At 45.4% G+C, this 22,950-nt stretch overlaps 1 protein-coding gene across 1 annotated transcript in view; it reads left to right on the top strand.

Moving 5' to 3' along the window:
* ST3GAL4 (ST3 beta-galactoside alpha-2,3-sialyltransferase 4) overlaps nt 1-22,950 on the top strand; it is a 428,798-nt gene that overhangs the window by 162,431 nt on the left and 243,417 nt on the right. Inside the window, exon 2 of the mRNA XM_069210383.1 lies at nt 5,711-5,786. The gene's annotated coding sequence lies outside the window, so the exon portion shown is untranslated. The remainder of the gene's footprint in view (nt 1-5,710; nt 5,787-22,950) is intronic.

A 22,950-nucleotide genomic window follows, 5' to 3' on the forward strand; every position in this document is an offset into this window, starting at 1 on the left:
GATGAGACAGACTGAGGGAGTTGCCTTCGGCATGGAAATACAAACATTCCTGCAATAAGCTGTACCACTTTTCTTCACACGTACTGAGAAACCAGTTAATTATTTCCTAATTGTACAGAGTCAAGATACCAGCAGTTGTACCTAGCGCTAAAAATGAGTGGAAGTGTCTACAAAGCGGCATTTTTAGCAATGTGAAATTTAACCCATACTGCTTTTACAGCGCTAAACATGCTTGATCTTGTAGCGCCATATTTAAATGCATCACAGTGAAACCGTATGGCAGATGTGCTTATAGCAGTTAGTTGGAAAAAGTAGGATTGACAAATTCATCTTCGTGACATTGGATCCACTAAAAGCATGCAGTACATAACAATAGTATGTTCAGATGTGAAGGAAGATTTTAAAAAAAAACAACGCGCACAATATATTGGATTGTTTTAGTCAGTGACAAATATATAACAATTCAAGCTCAATCACAAATTTCTTGTGAGAAGTTAGCCACCAGGTTGCATTACTAGTGACAAAGCAAATACATGCTAAAATACTTTTTCTTCCCATTCACTTCCTTACAAACTCACACAGGTCCGGCCTGACGGTTTGGATTATTTCGTTTTTTTTTTTTGCCTTGCAAAAAGACTGTAAAGGACTCTACATGCTTCGTTCAGGCCTCAAGCCCTGTCTAACATGCTGGCTTGTTGACCTCCAGCTACCAATACCCTGTGCAAAACAGATGTGCATAGGTGTAATTTTTCTCTGGCGCACTTAACCTTTTCTATACTCTCTTTTTGGTAGTACCTACCCTGTTGCTCAACTACTGCTTCTCCGTGGGTTGTAAGACTTGTTGACAGGTGGGTTTATAGGTCCTTGGGAGTCTCTTAACTGGTTATTAGCGTCTGAGGTGCCATCTGGGGCCCATCGCTGGGGTTTTTTCTGAGGGCCTACTTTACCATTTCTTTGAGCCAATGGTGCCTTCCAAGTATAATACCAGAGATCTTGTTGTGGGCCTATCGGCTTTCCCATTGGACGCTTGCATTGAAGTTGCCTTCTGTGCCTGATTCCATGTTTTTCTTCCAATGCCCTACAGACCTCTGTCGAGTCAGGAATACCATCTGGGCTTAAAAATTGATTTTCCTATGAAGCCTAAAGAACTTCTCTGGATCTTTGACTCAAAATGTCCCCTTATCTTCACATATTGTAGTTTGTTTTCCCATTGTTCATACGCTTCTTCAAACTATTTACTGGCGTGCAGTGGATTCATTCCCTATCCATTTGTACCAAGTCTAATCTGAGCCAGGCAGGTGATTCCCACACTGTCTCACTTCCTCACCTAGTCTCTCAATCGCCCCAGCTTGAGCGTCCTTTATCCATGCTATGCCTGAGCATTTTTTTTTTTATTGCTGTAGAAATGTTTATACTTTTATGTCCTATTGTGTTTGGCAAGTGCAGAGTACGAAAATGGTTATTAGTAGGACTGGTTATGCAGTATGAAAAGCATTGACAAACCTGATGGGCCCAGTTTGCATTTTCAGAAAAAAGCCAAACCATTTGGCGTTGGCAACAATTGTTCAAAAACACAACAATAATTGCCTTTGCCAATACCTGTTCAAACCGTCCTTCTCCATTTGTTACTTTTTTCTGCCATCTGTTCCACCATCTTTCTCGTTTTTTTTTTTATCTTTCTCTTACTCTAGTACAAAGTTGAATGACTGATGAAGAAGGCTGCAAAGCAAGGGTCTCCAAGACACATTCTGAAGTCCGTGTAGAAATTCTGTGTCGGGGCACTTGATTTTCATTTGGAACTGCTCTTATCCCTTCTACTGTTCGGACTGCTTGTTTGTTATCCTTGGGGTGACTGTGCAAGGTCTCAGAGTCTTGGCTTTGACCCTTAGTCACAGCGTTTGCTGCATTGTTTGTTTGCTAATTCCCTGGCTGGTGTTAAACTTCTTGCAGGCATTAATGGGAGGATCTGTACGGGTCTGGCTTTTTCTGGGTTGAGGTGCAGGAGATTACATTGTGAGACATGTAGGCTACTTCTTAGGCTTTTGCACATACCTTTGTACAACACTACCAACTGAAGGGTTTGGAATCTGTGTGTTTTTGATGTACATATTCTTAGTTCAATCCTGCCGTGATAACCTCTGATAAGGTGAGCTTGGTGTCCAGACTTCACCCAAGTAACATGGCATTTGACGAAAGTTGAGGTTTAAAGCTTTCAAGGTTCTTGTCAGTAAGCCAGGTTTGCACTTAATCTTATTTATTGTTCTTGACACATACAGGAATTCTGTCTTGGATGGGCTGAGCTTTAGTTGGGCATTGGAAATCCAGGTCTTTATGATGTATGGGCAGTAGTTGAGGCCTTGGATATCTGGAGCACAAGAAACTATCAAGTATTGTGTATCAGCAGCGTATTGGTAAATCTTTATCAGTAGCGGCTGCTTACATTATAAACAATTGTGGGGTGAAATTTTGACCCACTTATAGGCACTGTGCGAAACCAGCAAAGCTCTCACTTGTGGTCATTATAAATAGTGTTTATAATGGGCCACGATTGAGAGCTCTGGAATTGAGGCTGAACCAAGGCAGTGCAAGTTTCTCCCATTGCCTGCAAGTGGGTAGCAAAGCAATTTTATTTTAAAAAAATATAAAAAATAACAACTTACCCACTTCCTTGTCCTCCAGTTCCTCTTCGTTCCTGCTGCAGTCCGAGGCTCCAAGGCAGCAAGGAGTCTCGGAGCCACTCGCCTAACTAATACTGATGTCGCTTTCATGCTATTGATAATGTTAGGCAGCAAGAGAGAAGCACCAGGATTGGCTGGAGTGGCTGCCTCCACGCCCCCTTAGGCACTAGGGGGCGCTGGGGGCCTGTGCCTGCTCTCCATCCAGCTAAGAAATCTCTTCATTACCATTTTATTTTTCATGTGTGCTACGCCTTAAGTGGGTGAAGAGGGGTGAGGGGGTGACTGTGGGGGGTTAGGTGACTTGGGGGTGGGGTGACCCTCCTCCGCTCTATGGGAGGAACCACTGCTGAGCTTTATGATGTTACTTGTGAGGAGAGCACCAAGCAGCTCCATGCAATGGTTGAAGATGAACCCATTGTTTATTTACCTTAACATTCATGTTGCATGCTAAGGTGTCATCGCAGTTTGTCATCTTTAAGAGTGAAATGCTGATTCATTTATTTTTTCCCCTTCATCTGCTTTCTTCAGTGTACTAGTTATTGGCTACTACTAAGTAAGCGTACACTCTGCTTATAAATATATATAAATACTTGCCTGTTGTAGTTGAAATCGTGTCATTGTTTCTTACTAAGGCAGGCCATTTGTGGGACAAGTGAATACATTTCATACTGGTAAAATGGGGAATGAAACAGATTTCAGTTTTTCCCTCATTTTTTTAAAAAGCTTTTATGTTTTCCATTGTTAGAGGTTAGTTTCAAGTCTCATTACCACCTGGACCAGTCAAGGTGTAGTTCATTGATGGTGACTGGCTTAGCACCGTCTTGAGAAAAAATGACAACCACCAAGGGCAACCTCTTTCTTCTGAAACAAACTTAAGCGCCAGCAACGAACTGACTTGCGAGCCTCTCGCTCCCAACTTTGTTGCACGTCATCTCTCTCGGGCAGTGATCGGATACTCCCCTTCCTTTCTTTTCTGAGATCATGCAAGGTCTTACTGGGAATTTTTTATATCTTTCTATTCCAAAGGGTTTATACTTCATTTTCCGTTAGATTATGCGGGCAGATTTAGACCATGAGACTCCCAAACTTCCCAACCACCATATTCGGGCCTATCTGGTGTTCGATACCTCTTAGAGCTGTGGTTTACAAGACTCGTCGTCCTGGACTGCCCATGCCTCCCACTTGATGACTGCCATTACACTGATATGTCGTGTATGGAATGGCTAGGAGTCAAAGCTTCCGCTTTTTTTAAAAAACACACAAAAAACGTTATTTACTCAGTTGATCTGCTGTAAAACTGGACATACTTGTCACATTAAATATGTGTGTGCGTGTGTTGTTATGATTCACATTGGCAGTTCACTGAACCATACATTCTGATTCGGTCATAATCTCAGATGGTGGACGTCACACCAGCAGTTGCTGATGGCATAAGCCAGGAAGTGAGCCAAGGTACTTTGATTTTTAAATGAGGAGAGTAGCACAGACTTTGTTTTGGATTGTTGCAGCAGTGCCTTTAAAAATACAGCCTGGAAGCTAGGATTCTCATGAGGGTGCTTCAGAAAATGAATATAGAAATCCAGTGTTGCTGAATTATTACTAGTAAACTACAGCCAAAATACATTGGTGGTGGCCTTTCTGGTGATACTTTACTACCAGGGGCCATATTCTCAGATCAGACAAAAATATAATTTTATATAAATACAATTAATAATAGATCAGAAAATACATGTCTACGTAAACATGTGAATGTATGTGATTTAAAGTTTATTTTAAAAAGCTTTTAGCTCTACAACAGATACATGTGCAATATGGGAGAAGTAGTTCAAATGGTACACAATATATAAAAATATGGGACTGTAAATATGAATACGTTAGTAAAATACACGTGTAATAACACTGTATTATAATAGTATTTATGTAGCGCTTACTACCCCTGACAAGGCGTCGAAGTGCTTTTCGGCAAGTAGCACGCTACTCTGGAACCCACAAGGAATTAGTGGTGGATTAGTATAGGGCAATATGAGTACGGTTTTAGTATTATGAGTTAATTTGAGCCGCGGATATGTGAGTTTGTTAGTTGGACTGACTGGAGTAATGGAGGGGTGGAGGAGGGAAGAGTCTGTGGAAAGTGTTAGGGAGATCATAGTAGCAGGAGGGGTTTTGGATGAGTCAAAGGTGAGATAAATGAGGGAGAATTTAGTATGTTAAATACCAGTAACAAGTTCTATGCTTATATTAAACTTTATATTGATTTTCATGTAATGATACAAAGAATATGAAACACTTATGTGCAAAAAGTGCGACAGTAGGTAGCTATGAAAATATTGAGGAGCCGAGTACCAGTTTTCAAGCACTCGCAAGCAATATGAACATTCGGTGTGAAAGTCAGATAAGCGTGCCTATGCATGTTGATGGAGACGATTGTGTAGCACAACATCCCATTCTGCTGCGGCCACTGATCTAAACAACTCCACGTACTGCTGTGAGACTGAGCAGACACCGCCCACGGCATGGTATCACTCAGTAACACCCACGTGCAGTCCAGGACCAGCAGATGCTGCCTGTCGGGGCGGTGATAAGCAAAACAAATTGATTACAAAAAATTTAAAAAAAGTTTTTGAAAGAATTTCCTGTAGTATGATAGCTATTTGGGCTCTCTTGATTCACTCTGTAGGGGAACAGCAGAGGAAGAAAATGTGTTTTTAAACTCTGTCTCACCCTTCTTTATCTCCCTCTTCCCCTCTCTCCCACCCCTCCCTCCCCCCTCGCTCTCCCCGCCCCCTTCCTTCTCCCTCTCTCACCCCCTGACCAGGAGAGGGCGTGGTGCCCTCTCTGTGCTGGTGCTTGTGCCAGCCAGAGTCATCAAAGGCCGAGAACCACTTGTTATTAATGCTTTACCCACCACGACTCGGGAGTCTGTAATTTCCCTTGCCACACCGCTCCTTTCATAACACACTAAGGCACTGGGCAGGGCACACTGGTTGGTTTCCTAGTCAGCTACATTCCAGCCCTGTTCTCCTTTTTGGCAGGTGCCAGATCGAAGCCGAAATGAGAGCGGAGCCACCGAGCAGCCACCGCGGGGAAGGGCAGTGACGAGCGGACCCGGTAAGTTTCCGTAGTAGATGGCACCTTCAGTGGGTATCTGTCGCGGATGCTGAATGGTGGGCTTTAAACTGTCCAATCCGAGCAAGCAAGGCTCTGGCCGACTGACTCCTATGGTAGAACAGGTCCGATTGGCCTTTAGCACAGTAGCCAAATTATTAGTAAATTGAGTTACACCAGTACCAGATGCACGAGACATCCTGGGAGATGCCCTGACCCATGAGCCAGATGTCCAGTGCCAAAGACCTTGGAATGAGCACATTCCCTCGGTCTCCCGTACCACACATACAACGCTATCTGTACGGTGGAGGGGGAGGGGTGGGGGCAGCAGACAAGCCCTGAAAATATAAGAGGGACCAGTTGCCTGCACAATGTGCGGCAATATTGTTTGGTAACATGAAGAGTGGTCACACAACCCTATTTCTCTTGAATAGGAATGGTTTACATTTGATATGTTGCCTGCTTTCAAATATGAATGCATGATTAGACGGGGAAGGTCTTAGAGAGGCCTTGCCATCCACCATAAATCCTTCCGCTGATGACATGCTGTCAAACATACAAGATGGCAGCTGGTTACTGATTGGGCTGAATGGGTTCGCTTGAGAGAACTGATAAGGAATCGGGATTGAAAGTAAACTGAACTACACCAAACGTCTGCTGAGGAAGTACTCTTGGAATGTGGTACTGCCTTAAAATTGGAGCACCCTAACCCCGCCGCCCCTCTCCCACTTAAGTGGCCCCGTTCCACCGAATGGGCACATTAAGCGGGATCGGATGCTGTCCGCTTGGCTAGATGGATGCGGGTAGCGTTGAACGCATGCGTCAATCTGTGAGAACAGATATGAAAGTCCCTTCAGGGGATCTCACAGGTTTTGTGTTTTGTTAAATGTTTTTAAAGTGTCGTTGAATACTTTTTTGCACACGGAATATTGTAAATTAATGCTATGACAAGAACTCTTGACTGCCAGACTATGCCAGAACTGTAATATGACCTCAAGAAATATCTGAACTGTTATAATTTGATGTTTCTGGAGCAAATTAAATGTAATGTTGCACCTACACACTGCTAGTGTTGAATACTGGAGAGTTAATAAAATGTGCTTAGAAAAAATTAACAATTCAAATTGTCCCTCCCAGTTGCGATAGATAAGCTTCACGTACCTAGTTATCAAGTTTTTGTGTAACTGTGCCTGAAACTGCATTGAGAAATTTGACTTGCATGATTAAAATTGGCTCATGCCATGTGATGAATTTAAGGATTTCTTCAACAAGCTTTGCAATGTAATCTATCTCATTTCTTCATGGTTCTTTCTGAGTGATTCAGGTATGAGGTCAAAGGCGTGTATCTGTGATACACTTAGAAAAAAAAACCACATTTGTTGAAGGGCAACTTTACAACCGGGAATTGTGATTGTGTTCAGAAGGTGTCCACAATATAATATAGAATGGATATTATCACACACAGAAATGTGCCAGTAAGTTTCAAAAGTCACTTTAATCATGGTAGTTACCAGTTTTTTTCAGCTCCTAAGGCTTAGTTCAGTTTTTAAGTGACAAAAATTTGGCCACGTTTTGAAAGAAAGAGGAAACCTGTTTATTTTGTACAATAAAAGGGCCATTAAAGGAATAAATCCTATTTCGGGCCTGTTTAGGCAGTGCTTAATTTGTGCTTTTTTTTCCGGGGCTGAGCACCAGCACTTATTTTTGAGGGCCGGGGCTTATTCTTCTGCCTCAAGCATTTGCTGCGAGCAAAAGACACACATGGGACAGACGGAGGAAGGGAAAAACGAAAAAGCGTCACAAAGGGAGAAAGCAGAAAGCTGGAAGAGTGAGCTGAAGGGGCAGGCAGTGGCTTTAAATGTATTGTCGAGGCCCGAGATGGCTTCAGGATTACGCCGCCTCAGTATTCCGTGTTCCCACATTTAATTGCAGCAGCAGCTGCGTGTTTTAAGAGGAGGGCTTTGGGCACCGGCACCTTTTTATTTACAAATAAAGCACTGTGTTTAGGCGATGGTGCAAACTCTCCGATGAGTGGTAGAGATGGTTTCCACTGGTGTTTTTACATGCCCTAAACTGCAGCCGTCACACCTACTAACCCAGGGGTACTCGCAAACCTTTTCTCAGGGGCCAACATTTTTGGTCTGTGAAGTGACCGATGGCCGCATTGCCAGTAGGAGGCCTGGGGGGCTATTTGGGGACTTAGTGTTAAGGTAAGTTTTGGGGAAGTGAATCATATTCATCTAGTGGCTGGATTGCACAATGTGATGCCAGAAAACCTGGGATTAATCCCAGCTTCCCCACTTTAATAAACTGTGTGATCCTAGGTGATTGTTTTATTTCACTTTCCCTTCTTTTTCTTCACACATGAGAAGACCTCGAAATGAATGTTTTCAAGATGTATGCTTTAGAAATCCTTCACTTGTGTTTGATTTAATAAACTATAATGGTGTTCATGTGTAATAGAAACCCAGGCCACCCATAGAGTGCACATAAGAACTAACTTGCCGTTAGTTGAATATTGGCATTTACATCAGGGAGGGGAAAAGAATCTATGTTTCTAAATTCAAGTTTGAACTATTTCTCAACACACTGATATCATGTAATGTACATAGGTAACCGGTTCTGCATGTTTGTAATTCTGAAGAGACTTTATCATATTTTTAAATGTTTGCTGCGACCTGTCTTTAAAAATTGTATTCCTTAAGTTAAATGGTGCTGAACACACTAGTTCTTTCCTTCCTCTGAATTCAATTTACCTGAAGTTAACCTTTAAATAAATGCTTGCCTGTTTAGATAATCTTTTTAATGTTGATGCTGAGTAGAGTATACAGCAGCCCAGTGCTACCGTTGACCAGCCAGGGGGCAGCATGCACCCTCTGGCCGTACTTTGAGTATCACTGTGATCACCCATGGAAGTTGTTTTAGGAGAGCAGAGTGCAGACTATGGGTCAACTCAGGCCAGTCTCAACAAGCCCCGATACATGAATCATTGCTGGGTCCCGGACCACAGGTCAGCATCACCTGGCGCCATTGTCTTCAAGCAGCAGTGCTGCCTTGAAGGACAGAATCCGAAGCATCCATTTTACTTTAATGCTTCCCCAGAGTGTAAAACAAGCATGTGTCATTAAACAATCATCCTGTTGATTTATGTGTAAAATAAATAACAAATAAGGGAATGGTCCCAGAGATTTGTAGGTGGTTCCCACTGCTGACTTTGTCGACCAATATGTCTCCGCTTTCTGTGAAATAGTTCGTTTGTTAGCCATATTGCAATATGCAGCTCTCCAATGGCCCAGCTAGATTTGCACAGCGCTATAGAAATACCAATACCAACGTTACATTTTGTCATTTATTTCTCCTGAGCCAGGCGTCTCGTTTACGCATAGAAGTGGTGATCCCCAGCTGCGGCTTGCCTGGTATGAATAGATTGTTCAGTGCCCACCCCCCCCTTTCCCTTCTCGTATTTGTGTCCTGGCATTTATAATGAAAAACAAACGCCAATTGCCTGAATCCAAGCATTGGCAAAGACATCGGTTCTCGCATATGCGAGCTACTGCCTTTGTCAATATTTTAGCCACGTTGCACAGCAGTGCAGCTGAAAGCATTCTTTTTTTTAACAGGCACTTTGATGCCACCAGTGCCAACCATGTTATAGTGCTTTCTAAAATTGCTGGCCAGTGTGGGAGGCATCTCTGAGGTCTGGGCGGTGGGGGATGCTGGTGTGTGGAAGTTGTAAATGCTTCCCCCCCTTCAGCCAGCAATATTTGTTTTCACTGGACTTTAGAACCTAAATCTGTCCACATATATATCAAACCAGCATCCACAGGTGCAGCTAGATCTGAACGTCCTGGGAGGGGTCTGGGGGATGACTAACACCTCAATTAATGGAGGTGGGCTTGTGCTTCCAGCAGTGGGGTTGAACACTCCTTGGAGCCAACACTTGAATATAGGGAGAGAAATTGTGGATTTTCCATATATTGGTCAAACCCGATAAAATGATAACATGATTAGTGGATTTGACATTGTTTGTAAGCTACTGACGGGAGGCCTTTAAAAAGGGCAATGAATGAGACAACCAAAGAGCAGCTTGTATAAGTTTAAATCCAAAACACTTTCGAACCAGTTTATGCAAAGTTATCTCGAGACAACAAACCGTTTTGCCAATTCGCCAAAAAGTTCCTTTTGTAAAATGATGAGTTCATGAAATATTTCCAATTTCGGCTTCAGAAAAACGTTTGTGTCAGATTGTTCATCAAAAGTACATTTTCGTTCTGCTGACTGGGGCATTACAACGTGTGCTTGTTTGAGGCTGCACATGTGCAGGTCTCAGAGCATTGAGCTTAGTGGGTTAACTTGATGTGCGACTGGCATGTGCTGAGTTTGATTCCTAATGCCTCTTCCATTCCTTCTGAGATTGATTACATGAATGCTAATCAGTGGCAGTTTTACCACCTTTTAACCACTCTGCTGTAATCTAAACTGAAACAAAATAGTTGTTGTAGCACCACACATTGAGCAGTTCTAATACGAGATGAATGAGCTGCATCCATGCGGAAAGCCACTGTTATGTTTGGGGGGGGCGCCCCACAGTTCTCGGCGCACAGGGGTGTTTTGTATGTCAAAACCCAGTGCATGCCGGAAGGTTCCAACCTCCCTGTTTATGTGAGCGAGATGGTATGGGCGCCGTGACGCAAGGGAGCTAATAAAGTGTTTGACTCGGCAGGTGGGTGGGACTAAGACCCCCGGCCGAGGAAGTGTAACAATCTACCTGTGTGTCCCGTGTCCATGTCATTTCAACCGCGTGTTTTGCGGCCCGCGCGTTACTTACCAGAATGTAAAGCCCCGATCGGCCGGTGCACTTCCATGCGCGCTGCGCACGCAAAAGACAGAACAAATTGGCGACGAGGCGGCGAACCCACGTGGCGAAAGCGGCGGTGTGAAAAAAAAAGAGCCGCTGAAGCAAATCAGCGCAAGGCGAAATTAATCCTCCACATGCCCATACTGGAGTGAGCTGCAGCCCCGGAGAAACGCGCGCTCAGCAAGAAAGAAAGTAGACGGTGTCCTAAGACAATACAACGGCCTGTGGAGACTGGTCGACAGCCCGAGCACAGAAAGGAGGTGAGAGAGAGTACGGCTCACGAACGAAGGGGCACAGACATCTGGGTTTTTCAATAAATTAAAAAAATAAATAAATAAATAAACGTCGAATTAACAGAAGAAGGGACAGGAAAAGAAAAACAAAGCATATTTTGAGAAAACAAAAGGGGAACAACAATAAAAGGCCGGAAAAGTTGGACAAAAGTTAAGGACATAAAAAGGGGACACATATATTAAAAAAAAAAAAAAAAAAAAAATGGCTACATTCCCGGTCATAGAGCCTTTTATTATGGAAGGACCCCCATCAGCACAGGCAGCAAAGTGGAAATCATGGGTGGAACGGTTAGAAAACTACTTTGCAGCGGTTGCACTAGACCCGGATAGACAAAGACCAATGCTTCTGCACATGGGAGGAGCGATGCTGCACAGAGTCAGCAAGACAGTAGCTGAAGAAGGGCCCCCATTCACGTACCGAACGCTAAAAAGGGCAATAACTGCATATTTTGAACCAATGGCAAATCCAGACTATGAACGATTCCTCCTGCGCCAGGCCAAACAAAGCTCAGATGAATCAGTAGATACGTACTATGCAAGGTTAAAGGAATTAGCAAGCACGTGCACACTGCCTGACCCAGATGATGAGATAAGAGCACAATTTATCCAAGGATGCCACTCAACAAAGCTAAGAGAGCACATCCTTGAGGTCCCAGGCATGACGATGGCGAACATGCTGACGATGGGCAGGTCAAAAGAACTGTCCAGGGTAAGAGCCGCACACATGGAAACAGCGCTTGCACAAACTATAAAAACAGAACCGGTAAACGTCATAGCATCAAACAGCATGACAAAAAAAGAAAGACAGAACAAAACTGACAGGGGCGCAACGATCATGCTACATGTGTGGAGGATCATTCCCACACCAAGGAAAATGTCCAGCTCAAGGGAAACAATGTGCCAATTGTCAAAAGCTGAATCATTTTGCAAAAGTTTGTCGATCAAACACCAGAACAAAAGGAGAGAGACAAAAGACAAGTCAAGGGGCCAAGGCGATACAACCACCAGATCTCAGTCCTGACATGGATGATGATGATGAGCCAGAAGACACTGTGTACATAATCCATGCAACGAAACCAGGCTGTACAAGCTGGAAACAAATTCCCAGATGCCAAGTCACAGTAGCGGGACACCAGGTTATGGCCCTCATTGACACAGGGGCGTCAATAAATATACTGGCACAATCTGACTTCGATAAAATGCCATGTCGCCCCCCTTTGCGACGCACCACGGTACAAGTCTTCGCATTCAGATCAACCAGGCCTCTCCCAATGGCGGGAGTCTTCGTGACGGATATCAATCATGAGGAAGAAAAGGTACAATCCAAGGTGTACGTCCCCAAAATAGGAACCGGAATGCTGCTCAGCTGCCGCACTGCAGAAGAGTTGAAATTAGTGACGTTCGCATTTAGCATTCACGTCGGGGGGCTAGTCAGTCTACAGGAAGAATACGCAGACATCTTCCAAGGAATTGGCTGCCTAAAAGGCCGCCAAATAAAGCTACATATAGATAAATCAATAGAACCAGTCGCGCTGAAACACCGACGCATTGCATTTCATCTCCGCCCACAAGTGGAGGCGGAACTAAAAAAACTGGAAGAGGCGGACATAATTGAGAAAGTAGAAGGGCCAACCCCATGGGTGTCACCCATAGTGGTCACTAGAAAGCCGAAGCAACCAGGGGAGGTACGCATATGCGTAGACATGCGCCTCCCAAACGTAGCCATCAAGAGGGAGCGCCACCTCACCCCGACGGTAGACGATATAGTGGCAGAGGTCAGCGGGTCCAAGTGGTTCTCAAAAATTGATCTACGAGCAGGATACCACCAAATAATGTTGGCTCCGGAGTCTAGAGCAATCACTACGTTCTCTACCCATGTGGGACTACGCCGGTACCGACGTTTGAGTTTTGGGATTGCCAGCGCAGCAGAAGTCTTCCAGGACACAATCAGAGGAGTTCTAGCTGGCCTGGAGGGAGTCATAAACGTGAGTGACGATATCTTGGTACATGCACCCACAGTGGAGGTACACATGCAGAGATTACGGGCAGTATTCCAACGACTGCAGGAACATGGACTAACTTTGCATTGCGAGAAGTGCGAGTTTTTGAGAAAAGACATTGCTTTCTTTGGGTATCATTTCTCAGAAAAAGGAGTTCGGCCGGACCCAGAGAAAGTAGCAGACATAAAATCAGCACAACCACCCACTTCAGTCACCGGCGTGCGAAGTTTCCTGGGGATGGTAACTTACTGCGGGAGGTTCATTCCCAATCTAACCTCCCTCACGCCCCCCTCAGGGAGCTCACTAAGGCCCACACTCCGTGGGAGTGGAATGAGACACAAGAGAAGGCATTTCAGGACACAAAACAGGCACTATCAGCAGAGACGACGCTAGTTTTCTTTGACCCAGCAAAAGAAACAGAAATATCAGTGGATGCGAGCCCAACAGGTCTTGGAGCAGTGTTGTCTCAAAAGAAAAAGGAAGGTGACTGGACCCCTGTGGCATATGCCAGTCGAGCATTGACAGAAACGGAACAAAGATATTCACACATAGAAAAGGAGGCACTAGCAGTCAACTGGGCCTGTCGCCACTATCATCTATATATATATGGTCACCCATTCACGGTATACACTGATCACAAGCCGCTGATACCATTATTCAACAAGACAGCCTCACAGCCTCCCCCTAGAATTGAAAAATGGATTCTCCAGTTGCAAGGGTATCAGTTTGCAGTGGTATATCGCCCAGGGGCACAAAACCCAGCATATTATTTGTCTCGGCATGCAAGACCGTTTACTGAACGGGAAAAGGAGGAGATCGAGAGTACGGAGGAGTACGTGAGGTTGATAGTGGAGAGGTCGAGGCCACTGCCTATATCCCTAAAAGAAATACAAGAGGCAACAAAGGAAGATGAGGTATTGCAATTGGCAATATCCTGTGTAAGCGATGGGAGATGGCATTTGTTGAAGCAGAATCTGAATCTAAGAACCAAGGAAGCCAACCACGATATGCAGGCCTTGTTTCGAGTCAGGCAAGAGCTAGCCGTGTCGCCGGAAAACTGCCTGCTGAGAGGAAGTAGGTTAGTTATTCCGGACCGCCTGAGACAAAGAACTGTTGAGTTGGCCCACAGTGCTCACCAGGGCGTGGTTAAAACAAAAGCTCGACTGAGGAGCAAAGTGTGGTTCCCTGACCTAGACATCTGGGTAGAGAAGATCATACAGAGGTGCCACGCATGTCAAATGGTAGGGCCGACGGATCTGCCCCCCCCCCATCATCACCGAATCCATCCCGGCAAAGCCCTGGCAAAGAGCCAGCGCGGATCTTGGAAGTTTGCCGGATGGAAGACACATGCTAGTTGTGATTGACGATTTCTCCAAATATCCGGAGGTCGAAGTTTTAGAATCGACAGTCACGGAAAAGGTCATACCATGTATAGAGAAAATAATGGCTACGCATGGTTTGATGCAGGAACTAAGGACTGACAACGGTCCCCCATTTTCGAGCAATGAGTTTGCAGCATATCTGGCATCGCATGGCATCCACCACAGAAAAATCACTCCACGATGGCCTCAAGCCAATGGTGAGGCCGAAAGGTTTATGAGGACCCTCAATAAGGTATTGCGGATTGCGGTAGCGAGGGGGAAAAATATAGACTGCGCGATATTTGAGTTTTTGAGAGAGTATCGACTGACCCCTCACAGTACAACTGGTGTCTCCCCGAGCCAGATCTGCATGCCAAGACAAATAAGGGATACCATTCCCCAGGTGGAAACCCTCACCGAGGCATCAGGACAATCAAAGAATAGGCACAAACAAGTGGAAGCGAGACTACGACAGAGACAGGTCCAAAATGAGAGAATGTCAAGGAAAAGGAGAGCGCATCCCAGACGTCTGAGTATAGGGGATGTGGTACTCATGAAAAATCGACATCTGGCCGGGAAGTTCAGAACAACTTTCGAATCGGGCCTGTGGACTGTCACTCGAGTAAAGGGGACGCTAGTGACCGTCACCCGAGGAAGCGAGATGGTAACCAGGAACATTTCTTGTTTCAAAAAATACCACGGAGATCATTTTATTCATCACAGGAGCGAAAGTGATCGCAGCCATGAGGTAGAAGATGAAGATATAGATCGACCAGGGTTTTTCCTGGGGAGTGAACTTGAGACTAGTCATACCGGCAACGGGGAGGATGTCAGAGTGGAAGATCTGGCACCTACGGGGGTGTCAACCCCGGTTGAGGAGAGCCTATCTGCAGAGGGGCTGGTGGAGAAAGACAGCCGGGTGGTGAGTCAAAGAAGAGGAGAAGGAAGGTATTATCTGAGGTCCCGCGTATCACCCCCAGAGCGGCTGAAGGACTATGTGTGTGAGTAAAGTGGACACTGTAAGGGGTGTGTATTATGGTGGTCGAAATGCTAGTGGAAAAGTCAGTGTGTGCAAGGTTACAACCACGTATTCAAGGAAGAACACACTGCTGTTTAGTTGTAAGTTAATTTATAGTTGAGGAGGAATGTTATGTTTGGGGGGGGCGCCCCACAGTTCTCGGCGCACAGGGGTGTTTTGTATGTCTAAACCCTGTGCATGCCGGAAGGTTCCAACCTCCCTGTTTATGTGAGCGAGATGGTATGGGCGCCGTGACGCAAGGGAGCTAATAAAGTGTTTGACTCGGCAGGTGGGTGGGACTAAGACCCCCGGCCGAGGAAGCGTAACGATCTACCTGTGTGTCCTGTGTCCATGTCATTTCAACCGTGTGTTTTGCGGCCCGCGCGTTACTTACCAGAATGTAAAGCCCTGATCGGCCGGTGCACTTCCATGCGCGCTGCGCACGCAAAAGACAGAACAGCCACCAGGCCAAAATAACTGAAAAAACATAGTTACATTGAAATAACTTGGAATGGAATGGAATGGAATTCTAGCATACAAAGTACACATGTATTCCTTCGAGCGCCAGAACACACAGAAAATGTGTCTCATGTCCTGCAAATACATCACTCCAACAGCAATGTGGTCACTTAATAGCATAACTTACAATAACAACAACCACACTTTCAATTTCGGAAGCCAAAGCTCATAGTGTGAAATTCAATAAAACAGCAATGTTTTTTAGTTCTGTGGAATCAGTCTGCATTATAAAATGTAAAATATGTTACGAATTTACTGATGCTGTTAAGCATATTCTTATCTGCATCAGTAGCAGCAATAATCTGTTCAGTGGACAGGACAGCTGGAGTGCTGGACCTCTCATTGAAGCTAATGTTCCCCTCAGCCGTTTTGGGTGTCGCACTGACGATGTAATGATATTCGTGAAAAGTAATCCGTGGGTTCTGATCTTTACCCAGCTTGTGTACAATTCCATAGTCGTACTCTTGCAGTCACAAAACCCTCCTCTCAGTGGAAGGGGGGCATCTTAGCTTGTAGGTTTCCAAACGTAGTGAGCAGTGCTTGGTGGTCTGTAAGTGAAACATTTTCCATACAGAAACAGATGAAAATGTTTGCAGGCCCACACTACAGCCTAGACTCTCCTTCTCTGACTGAGAATCGGCACGTTCAGTCAGTCAATCAACATTCTGTGTCAGACAGGCTTCAACTGGCATGGGCCACAGTGTGTCTCAGAGCACTTGGATGACAGTTATGTTGAGCAAGGGTTCTCCCAGCCCCACTGGACTTGCATCTACTGTGATCTCGGTATGTAACTTGGGTTCAAAGTAGGCCTTCTCAGTTGCATTCTCAGTCGTGTGTTTTATTCTTTTGACGCTTTGATCACACCAGTGAAAAGGGACATTTTGTTTTGCCAAGTCTCTCAGTGGGTCACTCACTGTACCAAACTCACAAATGTACAGTGAGCAATAACTTGCCATGCCTAAGAAGGATCACAGCATGTAGCTGACAGTGCTTGCACTTTGTCTGGTTCAGGAGTGATTCCCCCAGGAGAGAATATGTGCCCTAAGAATTTATGTTTGGACTTGTGAACCTGACACTTTGCTGTGTTCAGAGTGAGTCCTGCATCACCAAGTAACTGGCACACTTGTGTAAGAGCCTTGTTAGGCTCCTTTTGCAGTGCTCCACTGTTATTAAAAACATACATGGCATGTTGGATTATTTGATGTATAACATCCTGAAATATTTCTACAGCTAGTGACACTCCAACACTCCACCTTTTGTATCTGAACAAACTAACATAAGTAAAAAGTAGTATGTATTGGCAGTTCTCTTCCACGTCGAATTAATGGTATCCCTTATTCAGGTCAATACAGGAAAATATTTTGGCTCCTTTGAGTTGCATGATCATGTCTGCTGTGTGGATCGAGAGAGGAGGACATCCTGTCCTTTCTCGATCGCTTTGTTGGCCTGCCAGATATCAACACATGTGCACACTACACCTCCACTGTCCTTTTTTGGTACAACCACATGGGCGAAACACATGGCGTAGGACCACTGGAGCTCTCAATGATGTCCTGTTTAAACAGCTTTTCTAGTTCTTTCTCAATGGCAATGGCAAGTGAAAAGCGGCTCTGGGGTGCCGCTGGGCAACAGGGCGAATGTCCTCATTAATGTGAAGCCGCACTTTCATTGTCTTGAACCTTCCTAGGCCATGAAACAATGAAAACTGACTCACAAATTCAGATTAAGTGTGAAGGTTGTAATTCAGAGTTATCAGTCTCATGTCAGCCGCAGTGGCAAACTGAGCAGGCAGGTACTGGACTAAGTTACTTGAAGAACGTCATTTGACGCTTGCACCGATACTGCTTTATATTGCATTGTTGCTACAAGTGACCATTGACTGACGGTTTAGGAGCAGCTCACGTGTATACCTTCTGTTTGATGGGTTGAGGCATGGCACAGGAAACAGGCTATTGAACGTCTCCACTGGCATGATGTTAATCAGTGCACCACTGTCTATGCCAAAGGTTATGGGGCAACAGTTGTCTTTATTGTAATCTTGGGAAATGTCCAAATGAATTCAGTGTAGGAAAGTACCATCTTGCCTGGCATGTTATCCCCATATTTCACTGTATGTATGTTGTTTTAGCCCTTGTGTCACTGGGATCCTGCCAGGCAGGACCCCAGTGCTCATAGTATGTGCCCTGTATGTGTTCCCTGTGTGGTGCCTAACTGTATCCCTGAGGCTCTGCTAACCAGAACCTCAGTGTTTATGCTCTCTCTGCTTTCTAAATTTGTCACTGCAGGCTAGTGACTAAATTTACCAATTCTCATTGGCACACTGGTACACCCATATAATTCCCTTGTATGTGGTACTTAGGTACCCAGGGTATTGGAATTCCAGGAGATCCCTATGGGCTGCAGCATTTCTTTTGCCACCCATAGGGAGCTCAGACAATTCTTACACAGGCCTGCTACTGCAGCCTGCGTGAAATAATGTCCTTGTTATTTCACAGCCATTTTACACTGCACATAAGTAACTTATAAGTCACCTATATGTCTAACCTTCACCTGGTGAAGGTTGGGAGCCAAGTTACTTAGTGTGTGGGCACCCTGGCACTAGCCAAGGTGCCTCCACATTGTTCAGGGCAAACTCCCCGGACTTTGTGAGTGCGGGGATACCATTACACGCGTGCCCTATACATAGGTCACTACCTATGTATAGCGTCACAATGGTAACTCCGAACATGGTCATGTAACATGTCTAAGATCATGGAATTGTCCCCCCCAATACCATTCTGGTATTGGGGGGGACAATTCCATGATCCCCCAGGTCTCTAGCACAGAACCCGGGTACTGTCAAATTGCCTTTCCTGGGTTTCCACTGCAGCTGCTGCTGCTGCCAACCTCTCAGACAGGATTCTGCCCTCCTGGGGTCCAGGCAGCCCTGGCCCAGGAAGGCAGAACAAAGGATTTCCTCTGAGAGAGGGTGTTACACCCACTCCCTTTGGAAATAGGTGTGAAGGGCTGGGGAGGAGTAGCCTCCCCCAGCCTCTGGAAATGCTTTGATGGGCACAGATGATGCCCCTTTCTGCATAAGCCAGTCTACACTGGTTCAGGGATCCCCCAGCCCTGCTCTGGCGTGAAACTGGACAAAGGAAAGGGGAGTGACCACTCCCCTGACCAGTACCTCCCAGGGGAGGTGCCCAGAGCTCCTCCAGTGTGTCCCAGACCTCTGCCATCTTGGAAACAGAGGTGTTGGGGGCACACTGGACTGCTCTGAGTGGCCAGTGCCAGCAGGTGACGTCAGAGACCCCCTCTGATAGGCTCTTACCTTTCTTGGTAGCCAATCCTCCTTTCTTGGTAGCCAAACCTCCTTTTCTGGCTATTTAGGGTCTCTGCTTTGGGGAATGCTTCAGATAACGAATGCAAGAGCTCACCAGAGTTCCTCTGCATCTCCCTCTTCGACTTCTACCAAGGATTGACCGCTGACTGCTCCAGGACGCCTGCAAAACCACAACAAAGTAGCAAGACGACTACCAGCAACATTGTAGCGCCTCATCCTGCCGGCTTTCTCGACTGTTTCCAGGTGGTGCATACTCTGGGGGTCGCCTGCCTTCACCCTGCACCAGAAGCCAAGAAGAAATCTCCGTGAGTCGTCGGAATCTTCCCCCTGCTAATGCAGGCACCAAAAGACCACATCACCGGTCCTGTGGGTCCCCTCTCATCCTGACGAGAGTAGTCCCTGGAACACAGGAACTCTATCCAAGTGACTCCCACAGTCCAGTGATCCTTCAGTCTAAGTTTGGTGGAGGTAAGTCCCTGCCTCCCCACGCTAGACTGCAAACCTGTGTACTGCTTGATTTGCAGCTGCTCCGGCTCCTGTGCACTCTTCCAGGATTTCCTTCATGCACAGCCTAGCCTGGGTCCCCAGCACTCCGTCCTGCAGTGTTCAACCCGCTGAGTTGGCCTCCGTTGTGGGACCCTCTATTGTAACTCTGCATGGACTCCGGTTCACAAATCTTCCAAGTGCCTGTTCAGGTACTTCTGTGAGTGCTGCCTGCTTCTGTCAGGGCTCTCTGAGTTGCTGAGCGCCCCCTCTGTGTGCTCCTCTAAGGGGCGACATCCTGGTCCTCAGCAGCACCCAAAAACCTCTACCGCAACCCTTGCAGCTAGCATGACTTGTTTGCGGTATTTCTGCGTGGGAACACCTTTGCAAGCTTCATCGCAACGTGGGACATCTTCCATCCAAAGGAGAAGTTCCTAGTCCTCTTCGTTCTTGAAGAATTCCAAGTTTCTTCCATCTGGAGGCAGCTTCCTTGCACCTTCATCCGGGGTTTCCTGGGCTCCTGCCCCCCCTGGACACTGTCGCGACTATTGGACTTGATCCCCTTGCTTTGCAGGTCCTCAGGTCCAGGAATCCGTTTTCAGTGCACTGCTGGTGTTTGTTGTTCTTGCAGAATCCCCCTATCACGACTATTGTGCTCTTTTGGGGTAGTAGGAGTACTTTACTCCTTATTGGGGTCTTGGGGTGGGGTATGTTGGACACCCTGACTGTTTTCTTACAGTCCCAGCGACCCTCTAGAAGCTCCCATAGGTCTGGGATCCATTCGTGATTCGCATTCCACATTTGGAGTATATGGTTTGTGTTGCCCCTAGACCTATGCTTGCCTATTGCAACCTATTGTAATTCTACACTGTTTACATTACTTTTCTGACTCTTACTTACCTGTCTTGGGTTTGTGTACATATAACTTGTGTATATTACTTACCTTCTTACTGAGGGTACTCACTGAGATACTTGTGGCATATTGTCATAAAAAGAAAGTACCCTTATTTTTAGTAACTCTGTGTATTGTGTTTCTTATGATATAGTGCTATATGATATCAGTGGTATAGTAGGAGCTCTGCATGTCTCTTAGTTCAGCCTAAGCTGCTCTGCTATAGCTACCTCTATCAGCCTAAGCTGCTTGAACACTACTAATCTACTAATAAGGGATAACTGGACCTGGCACAAGGTGTAAGTACCTTTGGTACCCACTACAAGCCAGGCCAGCCTCCTACATTCAGTTGTTTAGTTTGATGGTTTTACATTGGTCTTTTGTTCTTCCTTGCAAGCAGCCAAACCGACATTCTCATGTCATTCCTTCATCAACATCATCGTCTCGCCTTCATCTTCTTCACTGGCTCTTGTTAATGATGTTGAAGAGCTTATGTGGGATGAGCTTGACCACGATTGACTTTGTCTGGTTTCCATTTGTCATAACTGGTGCTGTCTTTTGGTCTTGGAGAATGCTTCTGGTACCTTCTGGCATCCGTTATCTCTTCTTGCTGTGACCTAATTTTTTTCTGTTTCGCTTTACAAATCATTATGAGGTGTTTTTCTTTCCATCAACCTTTGCAAATCTGTACTATGGCTAGACATTTAACTTCATGCGGAAATGAGAACCCAGATAAGAAACGCAAGTTTTTCTTCTTTAAAGACATCCACTGGCATGCATCTACCATGTACTTGTGCTAGCTTTTCATGACCAAAGCTGATTCCTTTTTTGCTGTTCCAGCTTCCATATCAGCAGCTTGCCGATCTGCTCTTTCATCACCTCTTGCAGCCATTAATATTGTCTCTAAATAGAGCATCTCTCTCAGCAAGTGTCTTCTGAAAGAGTCTGAAAGACAGCCATCAATGATTCTGAGGCTTATGGCGTCTTCATCGTTAAATTCCGTAAACTTAAGTGTTTGATAAGCACATCAAGCCTTTCAACAAACTCATCCATTGTTTCACCAGCTTGCTGTCTCGAGCTTGATTGAAAATGTACCTTCCACAGTCTACATTCAGCATCCAATTGAGCTTAACCCTCAATGCTTTGTTGATGTGACGGTACAATATTGCACCAGTCTGCAAGATTTTCTTCAGCATTTCTTTTACTCCATCACTGGCAAGGTTCTTCAAATACTTAATGATTTTCTTATCTACTTCTAGGGCATCTGTGAAATCATTGAACGTCTCGATCCACATGGTCCATCTGGTACCAACATTCGGCTTTTTTGCGGTGTCAGATTGCAGTGGTAGTTTCAGAAACACAGCTGCATCATACTTTGTGCTCTTTTCTACCACCGTTGAAAGTTATATGCTATTCAGATGGCTGCCGCTGTTCACTTGGACCTGTACCTTCTGCAAGCACCAGCCCTGCATTTACACTTGGGTCAGCACGCCCAAACTGAGGTCATGGATTTTCATTTTGTTTCTTGAAGTAGGTAGCGGTTCCATTTCTTGCACTTGATCATTGTTGTGTTTAGCTTTTTGCATCATACGTGGTTTGCCACGGCCTTTAGCATTTCACTCTTTATCAATGATGGCTCTGTTTTATGGCGTGATGCAGTGTTTCTTCTTTCAGCCTTACCTACGGATTCTGATGGGCTTTTCAAGTGCTGTCCTCTCCACTTCTTTGAGGCCTGCATATTAGCTGGAGGGAGATTTCGACTCCAAAGACGTCACCTTCGATTTGCTTCTTATTGTGGCACGCCCGAGCAGTTTGTTCTCTCAGCCCGGTAGTATGTAAATAAAAACGCCACATACGAAGCTCTGTAGCAGATGTCTTTATTCCACAGCACACTATTGCACACTACACTCTGATTATGTCATAACTGTTAATAACCATACCTTAACACCTCCCAGCAAGTTACGTAATTTCTCTGACTCCACCTTGAACTGCAATGGTCTTAGCACACGCAGTCTCATGACAGTGCAGGCATCCTGTGGGTGAGCTGGGTAGACTGAGAGTGCAACACAATTAGGCATGAGAAGCAATTGAAAATAAACAGAGCCTCCTCTAGTAGTAAATGTCTTTTGGATGACTCCAGTGGTTGAAGTGGGTGGGGTCTATTGGCAACAGCATTCCCAATCTGTTTTAATTTCTACAGTAACAGTTTCCATACACTTAAAAAAAAAAAAAAGAGCAGCCATTCCAGAATGGCTGCAACCTTCAGCTGCATTTGGCTGAAAGAAAGGTGGAGTGGGGGTGTCTCCTGTTCGGAGAAGCAAATGGAACCGTAGGTAGTGAAAGAAGAAGCAAATGTGTTTGCCAGGGTGCCAACTACCTGAAAGCAGTATCGAGGTGTGCAGTTGGTTAATCAGCGGA

Source organism: Pleurodeles waltl, chromosome 2_1, assembly GCF_031143425.1.
Source record: "Pleurodeles waltl isolate 20211129_DDA chromosome 2_1, aPleWal1.hap1.20221129, whole genome shotgun sequence".
Lineage (NCBI taxonomy): Eukaryota > Metazoa > Chordata > Amphibia > Caudata > Salamandridae > Pleurodeles > Pleurodeles waltl.